The sequence below is a fragment of the Mercurialis annua genome, linkage group LG3 (genome assembly GCF_937616625.2).
Source record: "Mercurialis annua linkage group LG3, ddMerAnnu1.2, whole genome shotgun sequence".
Classification (NCBI taxonomy): domain Eukaryota; kingdom Viridiplantae; phylum Streptophyta; class Magnoliopsida; order Malpighiales; family Euphorbiaceae; genus Mercurialis; species Mercurialis annua.
In genome coordinates this window covers 33,968,479-33,978,265 of record NC_065572.1, presented here as the reverse complement: position 1 = coordinate 33,978,265, position 9,787 = coordinate 33,968,479, and the positions used below count along the sequence as shown (strand labels likewise).

The 9,787-nt window shown below is 32.8% G+C and overlaps 1 long non-coding RNA gene across 1 annotated transcript; it reads right to left on the bottom strand.

Moving 5' to 3' along the window:
* Positions 1-4,032: 4,032 nt before the first annotated feature.
* LOC126674358 (uncharacterized) lies at positions 4,033-6,650 on the bottom strand. Its single transcript, XR_007639516.2, has 3 exons — positions 6,465-6,650; positions 5,256-5,347; positions 4,033-4,262 (listed from the first exon to the last, which is right to left on the bottom strand). It is a non-coding gene; the product is annotated as an uncharacterized LOC126674358 (long non-coding RNA).
* Between the last annotated feature and the right edge of the window lie 3,137 nt (positions 6,651-9,787).

The window sequence follows — 9,787 nt, the reverse complement described above, 5'->3', positions numbered from 1 at the left end:
AACGTTACGAAACAAATCCAAACATTTCAACCTTTTAGCGATTTATGCCAAACGTTTACAAACATTACGAAACAAATTCAAACGTTTCACCTTTTTAGCGATTTAGGCCAAATGTTTACAAACGTTATGAAAGAAATCCAAATGTTTCACCTTATTACCGATTTAATCCAAACATTTACAAACGTTACAAAACAAATCCAAACGTTTAACCTTTTTAGAGATTTAAGCCAAACGTTTAAAACTTTACGAAACTAATCCAAACGTTTACAAAAGTTTCGAAACAAATTTAAACGTTTTACCTTATTAGCGATTGAAGCCAAACATTTACAAACGCTACGAAAAAAATCCAAACGTTTCACATTTTTAGCAATTTAAGCCAAACGTTTACAAACGTTACGAAACAAAAACCAAGCGTTTCACCTTTTTAGCAATTTAAGCCAAACGTTTAAAAACGTAATGAAACAAATCCAAGCAGTTCACCTTTTTAGTAATTTAAGCCAAACAATTACAAACGTTACGAAACAAATCCAAGCGTTTGACCTTTTTAGCAACTTAAGGCAAAAGTTTACAAACGTTACGAAAAAAATCCAAACGTTTCCCCTTTTTAGCAATTTAAGCCAAACGTTTACAAAGGTTACGAAACAAATCCAAATGTTTCACCTTTTTAGCAATTTAAGCCAAATGTTTACAAAGGTTACGAAACAAATCCAAATGTTTCACCTTTTTAGCAATTTAAGCCAAACGTTAACAAACGTTACGGAACAAATCCAAGCGTTTCACCTTTTTAGCAATTTAAGAACGTTTACGAACGATACGAAACAAATCCAACTGTTCACCTTTTTATCTATTTAAGCCGAACGTTTACAAATATTGCGAAAAAATCCAAGTGTTTCACCTTTTTAGCGATTTAAGTCAAACGTTTACAAAGGTTACGAAACAAATCAAAACGTTTCACCTTTTTAGCGATTTAATCCAAACATTTACAAACGTTACGAAATAAATCCAAATGTTTCACCTTTTTAGCAAATTAAGCCAATCGTTTACAAACATTACGAAACAAATCCAAACGTTTAAAACATTACGAAACAAATCCAAACGTTTCACATTTTTAACGATTTAAGCCAAACCTTTACAAATGTTACGAAAAAAACCTAGCGTTTCACCTTTTTAGCAATTTAAGCCAAACGTTTACAAACGATACAAAACAAATCCAAGCGTTTCACCTTATTGGCAATTTAAGCCGAATGTTAACAAACCTTTTGAAACAAATCCAAGCATTTCACATTTTTAGGAATTTAAGCAAAACGTTTACAAACGCTACAAAACAAATCCAAGCGTTTCACCTTTTTAGCAATTTAAGCCAATCATTTACAAACGTTACGAAACAAGTCCAAAAATTTCACCTATTTAGCGATTTAAGCCGAACGTGTACAAACGTTACCAAACAAAACCAAACGTTTTACCTTTTTAGCAATTTAAGCGAACGTTTACAAACGTTACGAAACCAATCCAAAAGTTTCCCCTTTTTTGCGATTTAAGCCAAACGTATAAAACGTTATGAAACTAATACAAACGTCTCACCTTTTTAGCAATTTATGCCTAACGTTTACAAACGTTGCGAAACAAATCTAAACGTTTCCCCTTTTTAGCTATTGAAGCCAAACGTTTACAAACGTTACGAAACAAATCCAAACGTTTCACATTTTTAGCAATTTTACGTCAAACGTTTACAAACGTTACGAAACAAAAACCAAGCGTTTCATCTTTTTAGCAATTTAAACCAAACGTTTATAAACGTAACGAAACAAATCCAAGCGTTTCACCTTTTTAGAAATTTAAGCCAAACATTTACAAACGTTATGAAACAAATCGAACCGTTTCACCTTTTTAGCAATTTAAGCCAAACATTTACAAACGTTATGAAAAAAATCCAAACTTTTTCCCTTTTAAGCGATTTAAGCCAAACGTTTACAAAGGTTAGGAAACAAATCCTAATGTTTCACTTTTTTAGCAAAATTAAGCCAAACGTTTACAAACGGTACGAAACAAATACAAACATTTCACCTTTTTAGCGATTTAAGCTAAACGTTTACAAACGCTACGAAACAAATCCAAATGTTTCACCTTTTTAGCGATTTAAGCCAAACGTTTACAAACGTTACGAAATCAATCCAAACATTTCACCCTTTTAGTGATTTAATCCAAACGTTTGCAAACATTACGAACAAATTCAAATGTTTCACCTTTTTAGCGATTTAGGCCAAATTTTTACAAACGTTATAAAACAAATCAAAATGTTTCCCCTTATTAGCGATTTAAGCCAAACATTTACAAACTTTACAAAACAAATCCAAACGTTTCCCCTTTTTAGCGATTTAAGCCAAACGTTTAAACGTTACGAAACTAATCCAAACGTTTCACCTTTTTAGCGATTTATACCAAGTGTTTCACCTATTTAGCAATTTAAGCCAAACGTTTACAAATGTTACGAAACAAATCCAAACGTTTCACCTTTTTAGCGAATTAAGCCAATCGTTTACCAACATTACGAAACAAATCCAAACGTTTTGCCTTTTTAGCAATTTAAGCCAAACGTTTACAAACGTTACAAAACATATCCAAACGTTTCACCGTTTTAGCAATTTAAGCCAAACGTTTACAAACGTTACGAAACAAAGCCAAACGTTTACAAACGTTATGAAACAAAGCCAAACGTTTAAAACGTTACTAAACAAATCCAAACGTTTCACATTTTTAACGATTTAAGCCAAACCTTTACAAATGTTACGAAAAAAAACCTAGCGTTTCACCTTTTTAGCAATTTAAGCCAAACGTTTACAAATGTTATAAAACAAATCCAAGCGTTTCACCTTATTAGCAATTTAAGCCGAACGTTAACAAACGTTTTGAAACAAATCCAAGCGTTTCACATTTTTAGGAATTTAAGCCAAATGTTTACAAACGTTACAAATTAAATCCAAGCGTTTCACCCTTTTATCAATTTAAGCCAATCATTTACTAACGCTACGAAACAAATCCAAGAGTTTGACCTTTTTAGCAACTTAAGGCAAACGTTTACAAACGTTACGAAAAAAATCCAAACGTTTCCCCTTTTTAGCGATTTAAGCCAAACGTTTACAAAGGTTACGAAACAAATCCATATGTTTCACCTTTTTAGAAATTTAAGCCAAACGTTTACAAAGGTTATGAAACAAATCCAAATGTTTCACCATTTTAGCAATTTAAGCCAAACATTATCAAACGTTACGAAAAAAATATAAGCGTTTCACATTTAAAAATACAAACATTTCACCTTTTTAGCGATTTAAGCTAAACGTTTACAAACGCTACGAAACAAATCCAAACGTTTCCCCTTTTTAGCGATTTAAGCCAAACGTTTAAAACGTTTCGAAACTATTACAAACGTTTCACCTTTTTAGCAATTTATGCCAAATATTTACAAACGTTACGAAACAAATCTAAACGTTTCCCCATTTTAGCGATTGAAGCCAAACGTTTACAAACGTTACGAAACAAATCCAAACGTTTCACATTTTTAGTAATTTAAGTCAAACGTTTACAAATGTTACGAAACAAAAACCAAGTGTTTCACCTTTTTAGCAATTTAAGCCAAACGTTTACAAACGTAACGAAACAAATCCAAGCGTTTCACCTTTTTAGCAATTTAAGCCAAACATTTACAAACGTTACGAAACAAATCGAACCGTTTCACCTTTTAAGCAATTTAACCCAAACATTTACCAACGTTACGAAAAAAATCCAAACTTTTTCCCTTTTAAGCGATTTAAGCCAAACGTTTGCAAAGGTTAGGAAACAAATCCTAATGTTTCACCTTTTTAGCAAAATTAAGCCAAACGTTTACAAACGTTATGAAAAAAATCCAAGCGTTTCACCTTTGTAGCAATTTAAGACAAACGTTTACAAACTTTACTGTCACGACCCAAAATCGAGGGTCGCGACTGGCGCTAGGGAATGGGAATTGTAGTTCCGAATCCCGTAGCAAGCCTGAAATTCACTATAAATTTTTCGCAATTATGTTATAACACGGAAGCATTTAATTTTGTAAACACTGGCTACGTAAATCTAACATCGTTATAAACATTTTCCAAAACTATAATATTGTCCTAGGTCATGACAGGTCACACAATGTACTACTGCAGCGATCACGGAAGTCGGACTATATATGGCAAGACAGACTCCCGGCAAAACAATGGACTTCTAGTCACTCCAAGTCTAGGTACCTTAAATGTTTAAAAACCACGGGGTCAGCTTAAGCTGAGTGAGATATACCTTACTAACGGTATTATCACAAAATAACATCGCAAGTGAAAATCATTTATTCAAACAAACATAATATCATTATATTTCAAACAAAGAATTGATCCGAAAGAAACCTTAATCTTAAACTCCTAACCTTTCCTAACATGTATCGTATTCATATCAAATCAATTTGATCCAAGTGGTACGGTCCCGAGATAGTTCAACCGAGTTACTCGTTACCACGTGGCATAGTCCCGAGATAGTTCAACCGAGTTACATCATGCCACTGCTTAATCCCATGGTGTGAGTCCCGAGATAGTTCAACCGAGTTACTCACCAGATACGGGTCCCGAGATAGTTTGACCGAGTTACCTCGTATCTGCCAAAATTATAATCCTCCTTTCCGATACCCAAACATATTCCATTTCATAATCATCAATATGATCAACATTTAATGAGCTCATATCAAACATTTCTATATACACATATCTAGACTCTTACAGACACCGGTGATCACACGGCCTATTGACGCCCAATAGGTAGCTTGTTTCTTCGGATCACACATCATTTTCAAGCATAGAACAAATAGCAATAACGATATACAAAATGTCAAACATAGAACAAACAACAACCAAAACACCACTCAATTTGATCCAACACCAAATATGTAATTCATTCCCACATATATAATAAATCAATTCACAATTTAATTATCAAACATAAACTATTAATATATATATATATATATATATATATATATATATACTCGTCTATATATATATATATATATATATATATATATATATATATAATAAGTCATATTCCGTGTATCTCACGGTAGAATAACCATTTAATTCATATAATTTCAAATCACAATAGTTATTATATAATGCGATGTATTTTTATAACTTATAAATAAAATATTTTATAATAAACTAATAGCGTAATAATACGCGAGAGTAAAGTATACTCACTCCTTGCTTTCCAATCCAAATCATTTACACGCATTAGTTTTGGCCGAATACTCCTAGACCAAAACCGTCGATCCCGTCTCCTCTCGGTTTGTCTGTCACAAACGACGTTCAAAAATGCATTTAAATTAAATTGGCATTATAAAATCAAAACTACTAAATTAATATCTTAAGTTAAGTTCCCTTAACTTCAACCTATCTATAACGCTCAATTTATCCCTTAGAATCCTCTCAAACGTCCAAATTCATTTCGTCGCGTTTTTACATCAATTTCGCCTTTTCATTTTTAAATCTCAAAATGCTTAACCTTAATATATTTTTCCTTAGCATTTTGAGTTTAAAACAGCAAATTCAATCCTTAGTGTCCTTACTTTAGGTTCACCCCTTTGACCTTAGTCGAAACGCACTTAATTCGCTAAACGTTATCTATTGATTCTTGCTCGGTTCAAACACGATACTAAAGGAACATTTGAAATTCGTTTAGCATAAATATTACACTAAGTCATTAACATTATTATCAACTTAGGACATCCCTATTACACCTTCTATAACCATTTTACTTATTTATTTTGATATCACATTTTTAACATAAGTTTCGTCATTTACGTTCTATGTTTAAAACGTCAATTTTATGGTTATTCTTTTAACGTTTTAATCGATTTAAATCAGCCTATAACTCAATATAATTACCTATATATCAACTTCTAATAATTCCATAATACCTAGCCAATTCCAACTACAACTCATTAACATATTATCCTAAAAATTGCTTTTACGTCAAGTTTGATTCCTAGTTTCGTAACTCCGTTAACTATCGAAACAATTACGCATTCGAACAAGAACGGAGGGTGGCATCAGCCCCCCTCCCCCTCAACTCAGCCCTCCCCTTTTTTGACAAGGGAGGGGCCGCCCAATGCCCTGGTGGGTCGCACCAGGGCTGCTGCTCACGGCAGCAACTCACCGTGCTTCGGCACGGTGAGAAATCCGGCCACCATGGCTGGAAAACAGCCACCAAACACCCTTTAATCTCAAAAAATCATCAACCCAAACACAACTCTCACAACCTCACTCAACCACCCTTAATTTTAGTTTAAACTTAAAACAAAATCATGCCAAAACTATTAATTATAAGCTTATAAACATCATTTTCAACCATTATCATCAAAACAGAAATTTACAGCAGCAACCCTAACTTTAAGATGAGATTTATACCTTGATTTATTGGGCTCAATCAGTAGGTATGGTTTTCCTCTTTCCGTTGCCGCAAGAATCGACCAAAACCGAGCTAAAACGAATAAGTTATGGTGAATTGAAATTTTGGTTTTCATAAGGAATTGATATGATGAAGATGGTGAGGGTTTGAGCTGAGAATTGGGGTGTATATTCTGATCTTAATCATTTAATTGACTATATATATTTATGGCAAAAATGCACTTCAACCCTTAATGAAGCCATCTCCTCAACATTTAGTCCTAAGCTTTTCTTTTGCTCAATTTAGTCCAAAAATCACTCAATCGTTAAATCTCGATAAATTTCGTATTATTTATGTCCAAATAAATAATACTCTTCCGCCAACTCACTATTTAGACTCCGCTAATTGATTTTGCCAAATTTTGGCTAAAACGCTCAATTTTCCAATTTGAGCGAAAACGACGATTTCCGTCACTTTTTCATCCTTATTTTTCTTTTATGAATATTGATATCCAAATTATCAATTTTATTTTCTTAATTTCTGATTCCCGTCAATAATTTATTTATTTAATATTTTTTGGACAATAAAATTCCATTTTCTAATTTTTCGGGGACTTAATCTTACTTTTAATTCCAACTTTTCCTTCGTCCCGTTTAATTAATTTAGGCATTACAAATTTGAAATTCCTTCTTTAAATTTCAATATCGACCTATCCTCGTTCTTAATTACTTAGTTCCTTCGCTAACTCCTTTTTCTAGTCGCTCTGACTATTAATTTAAATTGCGTTGCTCACTTCGGCAACGTCAACCGTACGGGGTATTACATTCTTCCCCCCTTATAAAAATTCGTCCTCGAATTTTCCAATACTTTAAGTACCTTCTTAGGTAAACTTTCTACTATCTTCTTATACGTTTTTCTTCGTGAAATCTGTCATGCGTAGTTGTCGCTCCTCCGCAGTACTTCAAACGTCATATTTCTCTCGTATCGTACTTGATACAACTTTTAAACGTCCTTATAATATCCTTCATTTATTAATAAAAATTTTAATTTGATTAATTTAGAACAATTTAATTGAATAAGTTAATGTTTTAAGTTATTTTTAACTAATCCAAAATTGCTCTTCTGGTCAACTTTGACCCTTAAAATTGCTTTCATGAGGTAGCTTTGGAATTGCACTTGCAAGTCCTTTAGGCCGCTGTTTAAGTCGATAAACCAATCGTTTAAAAATGTCTTAAGCTGAATTTAATTCAGCATTCCCATATTTTATCATCTCGTCTACAACTTTCATTAAGACTCGACCTATTTTCGAGATTTCCTTGACTTCCAAAAACGTCCTTAAAGTTGACACTATGTCAACACTTTTATCCTTCCTTTAATTTCGTGTTTTTCACTCACTCTTACAAACGTTACGAAACAAATTCAAACGTTTCCTCATTTAAGCGATTTAAGCCAAACGTTTAAAACGTTACGAAACAAATCCAAACGTTTCACCTATTTAGCGATATACGCCAAACGTTTAAAAAAGCCACGAAACAAATCCAAACGATTTACCTTTTTAGCTATTTATGCTAAACGTTTACAAATGTGACTAAACAAATCTAAACATTTCACCTTTTTAGCGATTGAAGCCAAATGTATACAAACGTTACAAAACAAATCCAAACAATTGACCTTTTTAGCGATTTAAGCCAAACTTTTACAATCGGTACGAAAAAAATCCTAATATTTTATCTTTTTAGCGATTTATGCCAAACGTTTACAAACGATACGAAACAAATCCAAGCGTTCACCTTTTTAGCAATTTAAGCCAAACGTTTACAAACGGTACAAAACAAATCCAAGCGTTCCATCTTTTTTGCAATTTAAGCCAAACATTTACAAATGCTACGAAACAAATCCAAGAGTTTCAACTTTGTAGCAATTTAAGCCAAACGTTTACAAACGATACGAAACAAATCCAAACGTTCACCTCTTTAGCGATTTAAGCCGAACGTTTACATACGTTGCGAAATAAAACCAAAAGTTTCACCTTTTTAGTGATTTTAGCCAAACGTTTACAAACGTTACGAAACAAATTAAAACGTTGCCCCATTTTAGCGATTTAAGCCAAACGTTTAAAACGTTACAAAACAAATCCAACCGTTTCACCTTTTTATCGATTTGATCCGCACGTTTACAAACGTTGCGAAAAAATCCTAGTGTTTCATCTTTTTAGCGATTTAAGCCAAACGTTTACAAACGTTACAAAACAAATCAAAACGTTTCACCTTTTTTGCTATTTAAGCCAAACATTTACAAACGTTACGAAACTAATCCAAACGTTTCACCTTTTTAGCGATTTAAGCTAATCATTTACAAACATTATGAAACAAATCCAAACGTTTTGCCTTTTTAGCAGTTTAAGCTAAACGTTTACAAACGTTACGAAACATATCCAAACGTTTTACCTTTTTAGCAATTTAAGCCAAATGTTTACAAACGTTATGAAACAAAGGCAAACGTTGAAAACGTTATGAAACAAATCCAAACGATTCACATTTTTAACGATTTAAGCCAAACCTCTACAAATGTTACGAAGAAAAACCTAGAGTTTCACCTTTTTAGCAATTTAGGCCAAACGTTTACAAACGTTACAAAACAAATCCAAGCGTTTCACCTTTTTAGCAATTTAAGCCAATCGTTTACAAACGTTACGAAACAAATCCAAAAATTTCACCTATTTAGCGATTTAAGCCGAACGTGTACAAACGTTACAAAACAAAACCAAACGTTTCACCTTTTTAGCAATTTAAGCCAAACGTTTACAAGCATTACGAAACAAATCCAAACTTTTCCCCTTTTTAGCGATTTAAGCCAAACGTTTAAAACGTTTCGAAACTAATACAAACGTTTCACCTTTTTAGCAATTTATGCCAAACGTTTACAAACGTTACGAAACAAATCTAAACGTTTCACCATTTTAGCGATGAAGCCAAACGTTTACAAACGTTACGAAACAAATCCAAACGTTTCACATTTTTAGCAATTTAAGCCAAACGTTTACAAATGTTACAAAAAAATCCAAGCGATTCACCTTTTTAACAATTTAAGCAAAACGTTTACAAATGTTTTGAAACAAATGCAAGAGTTTCACCTTTTTAGGGATTTATGCCAAACCTTGAAAACAGCTACGAAACAAATCCAAAAATTTCACCTATTTAGCGATTTAAGCCGAACGTGTCCAAACGTTACCAAACAAAACCAAACGTTTCACCTTTTTAGCGATTGAAGCCAAACGTTTACAAACGTTACGAAACAAATCCAAACGTTTCAGTTTTTTTATCGATTTAAGCCAAACGTTTAC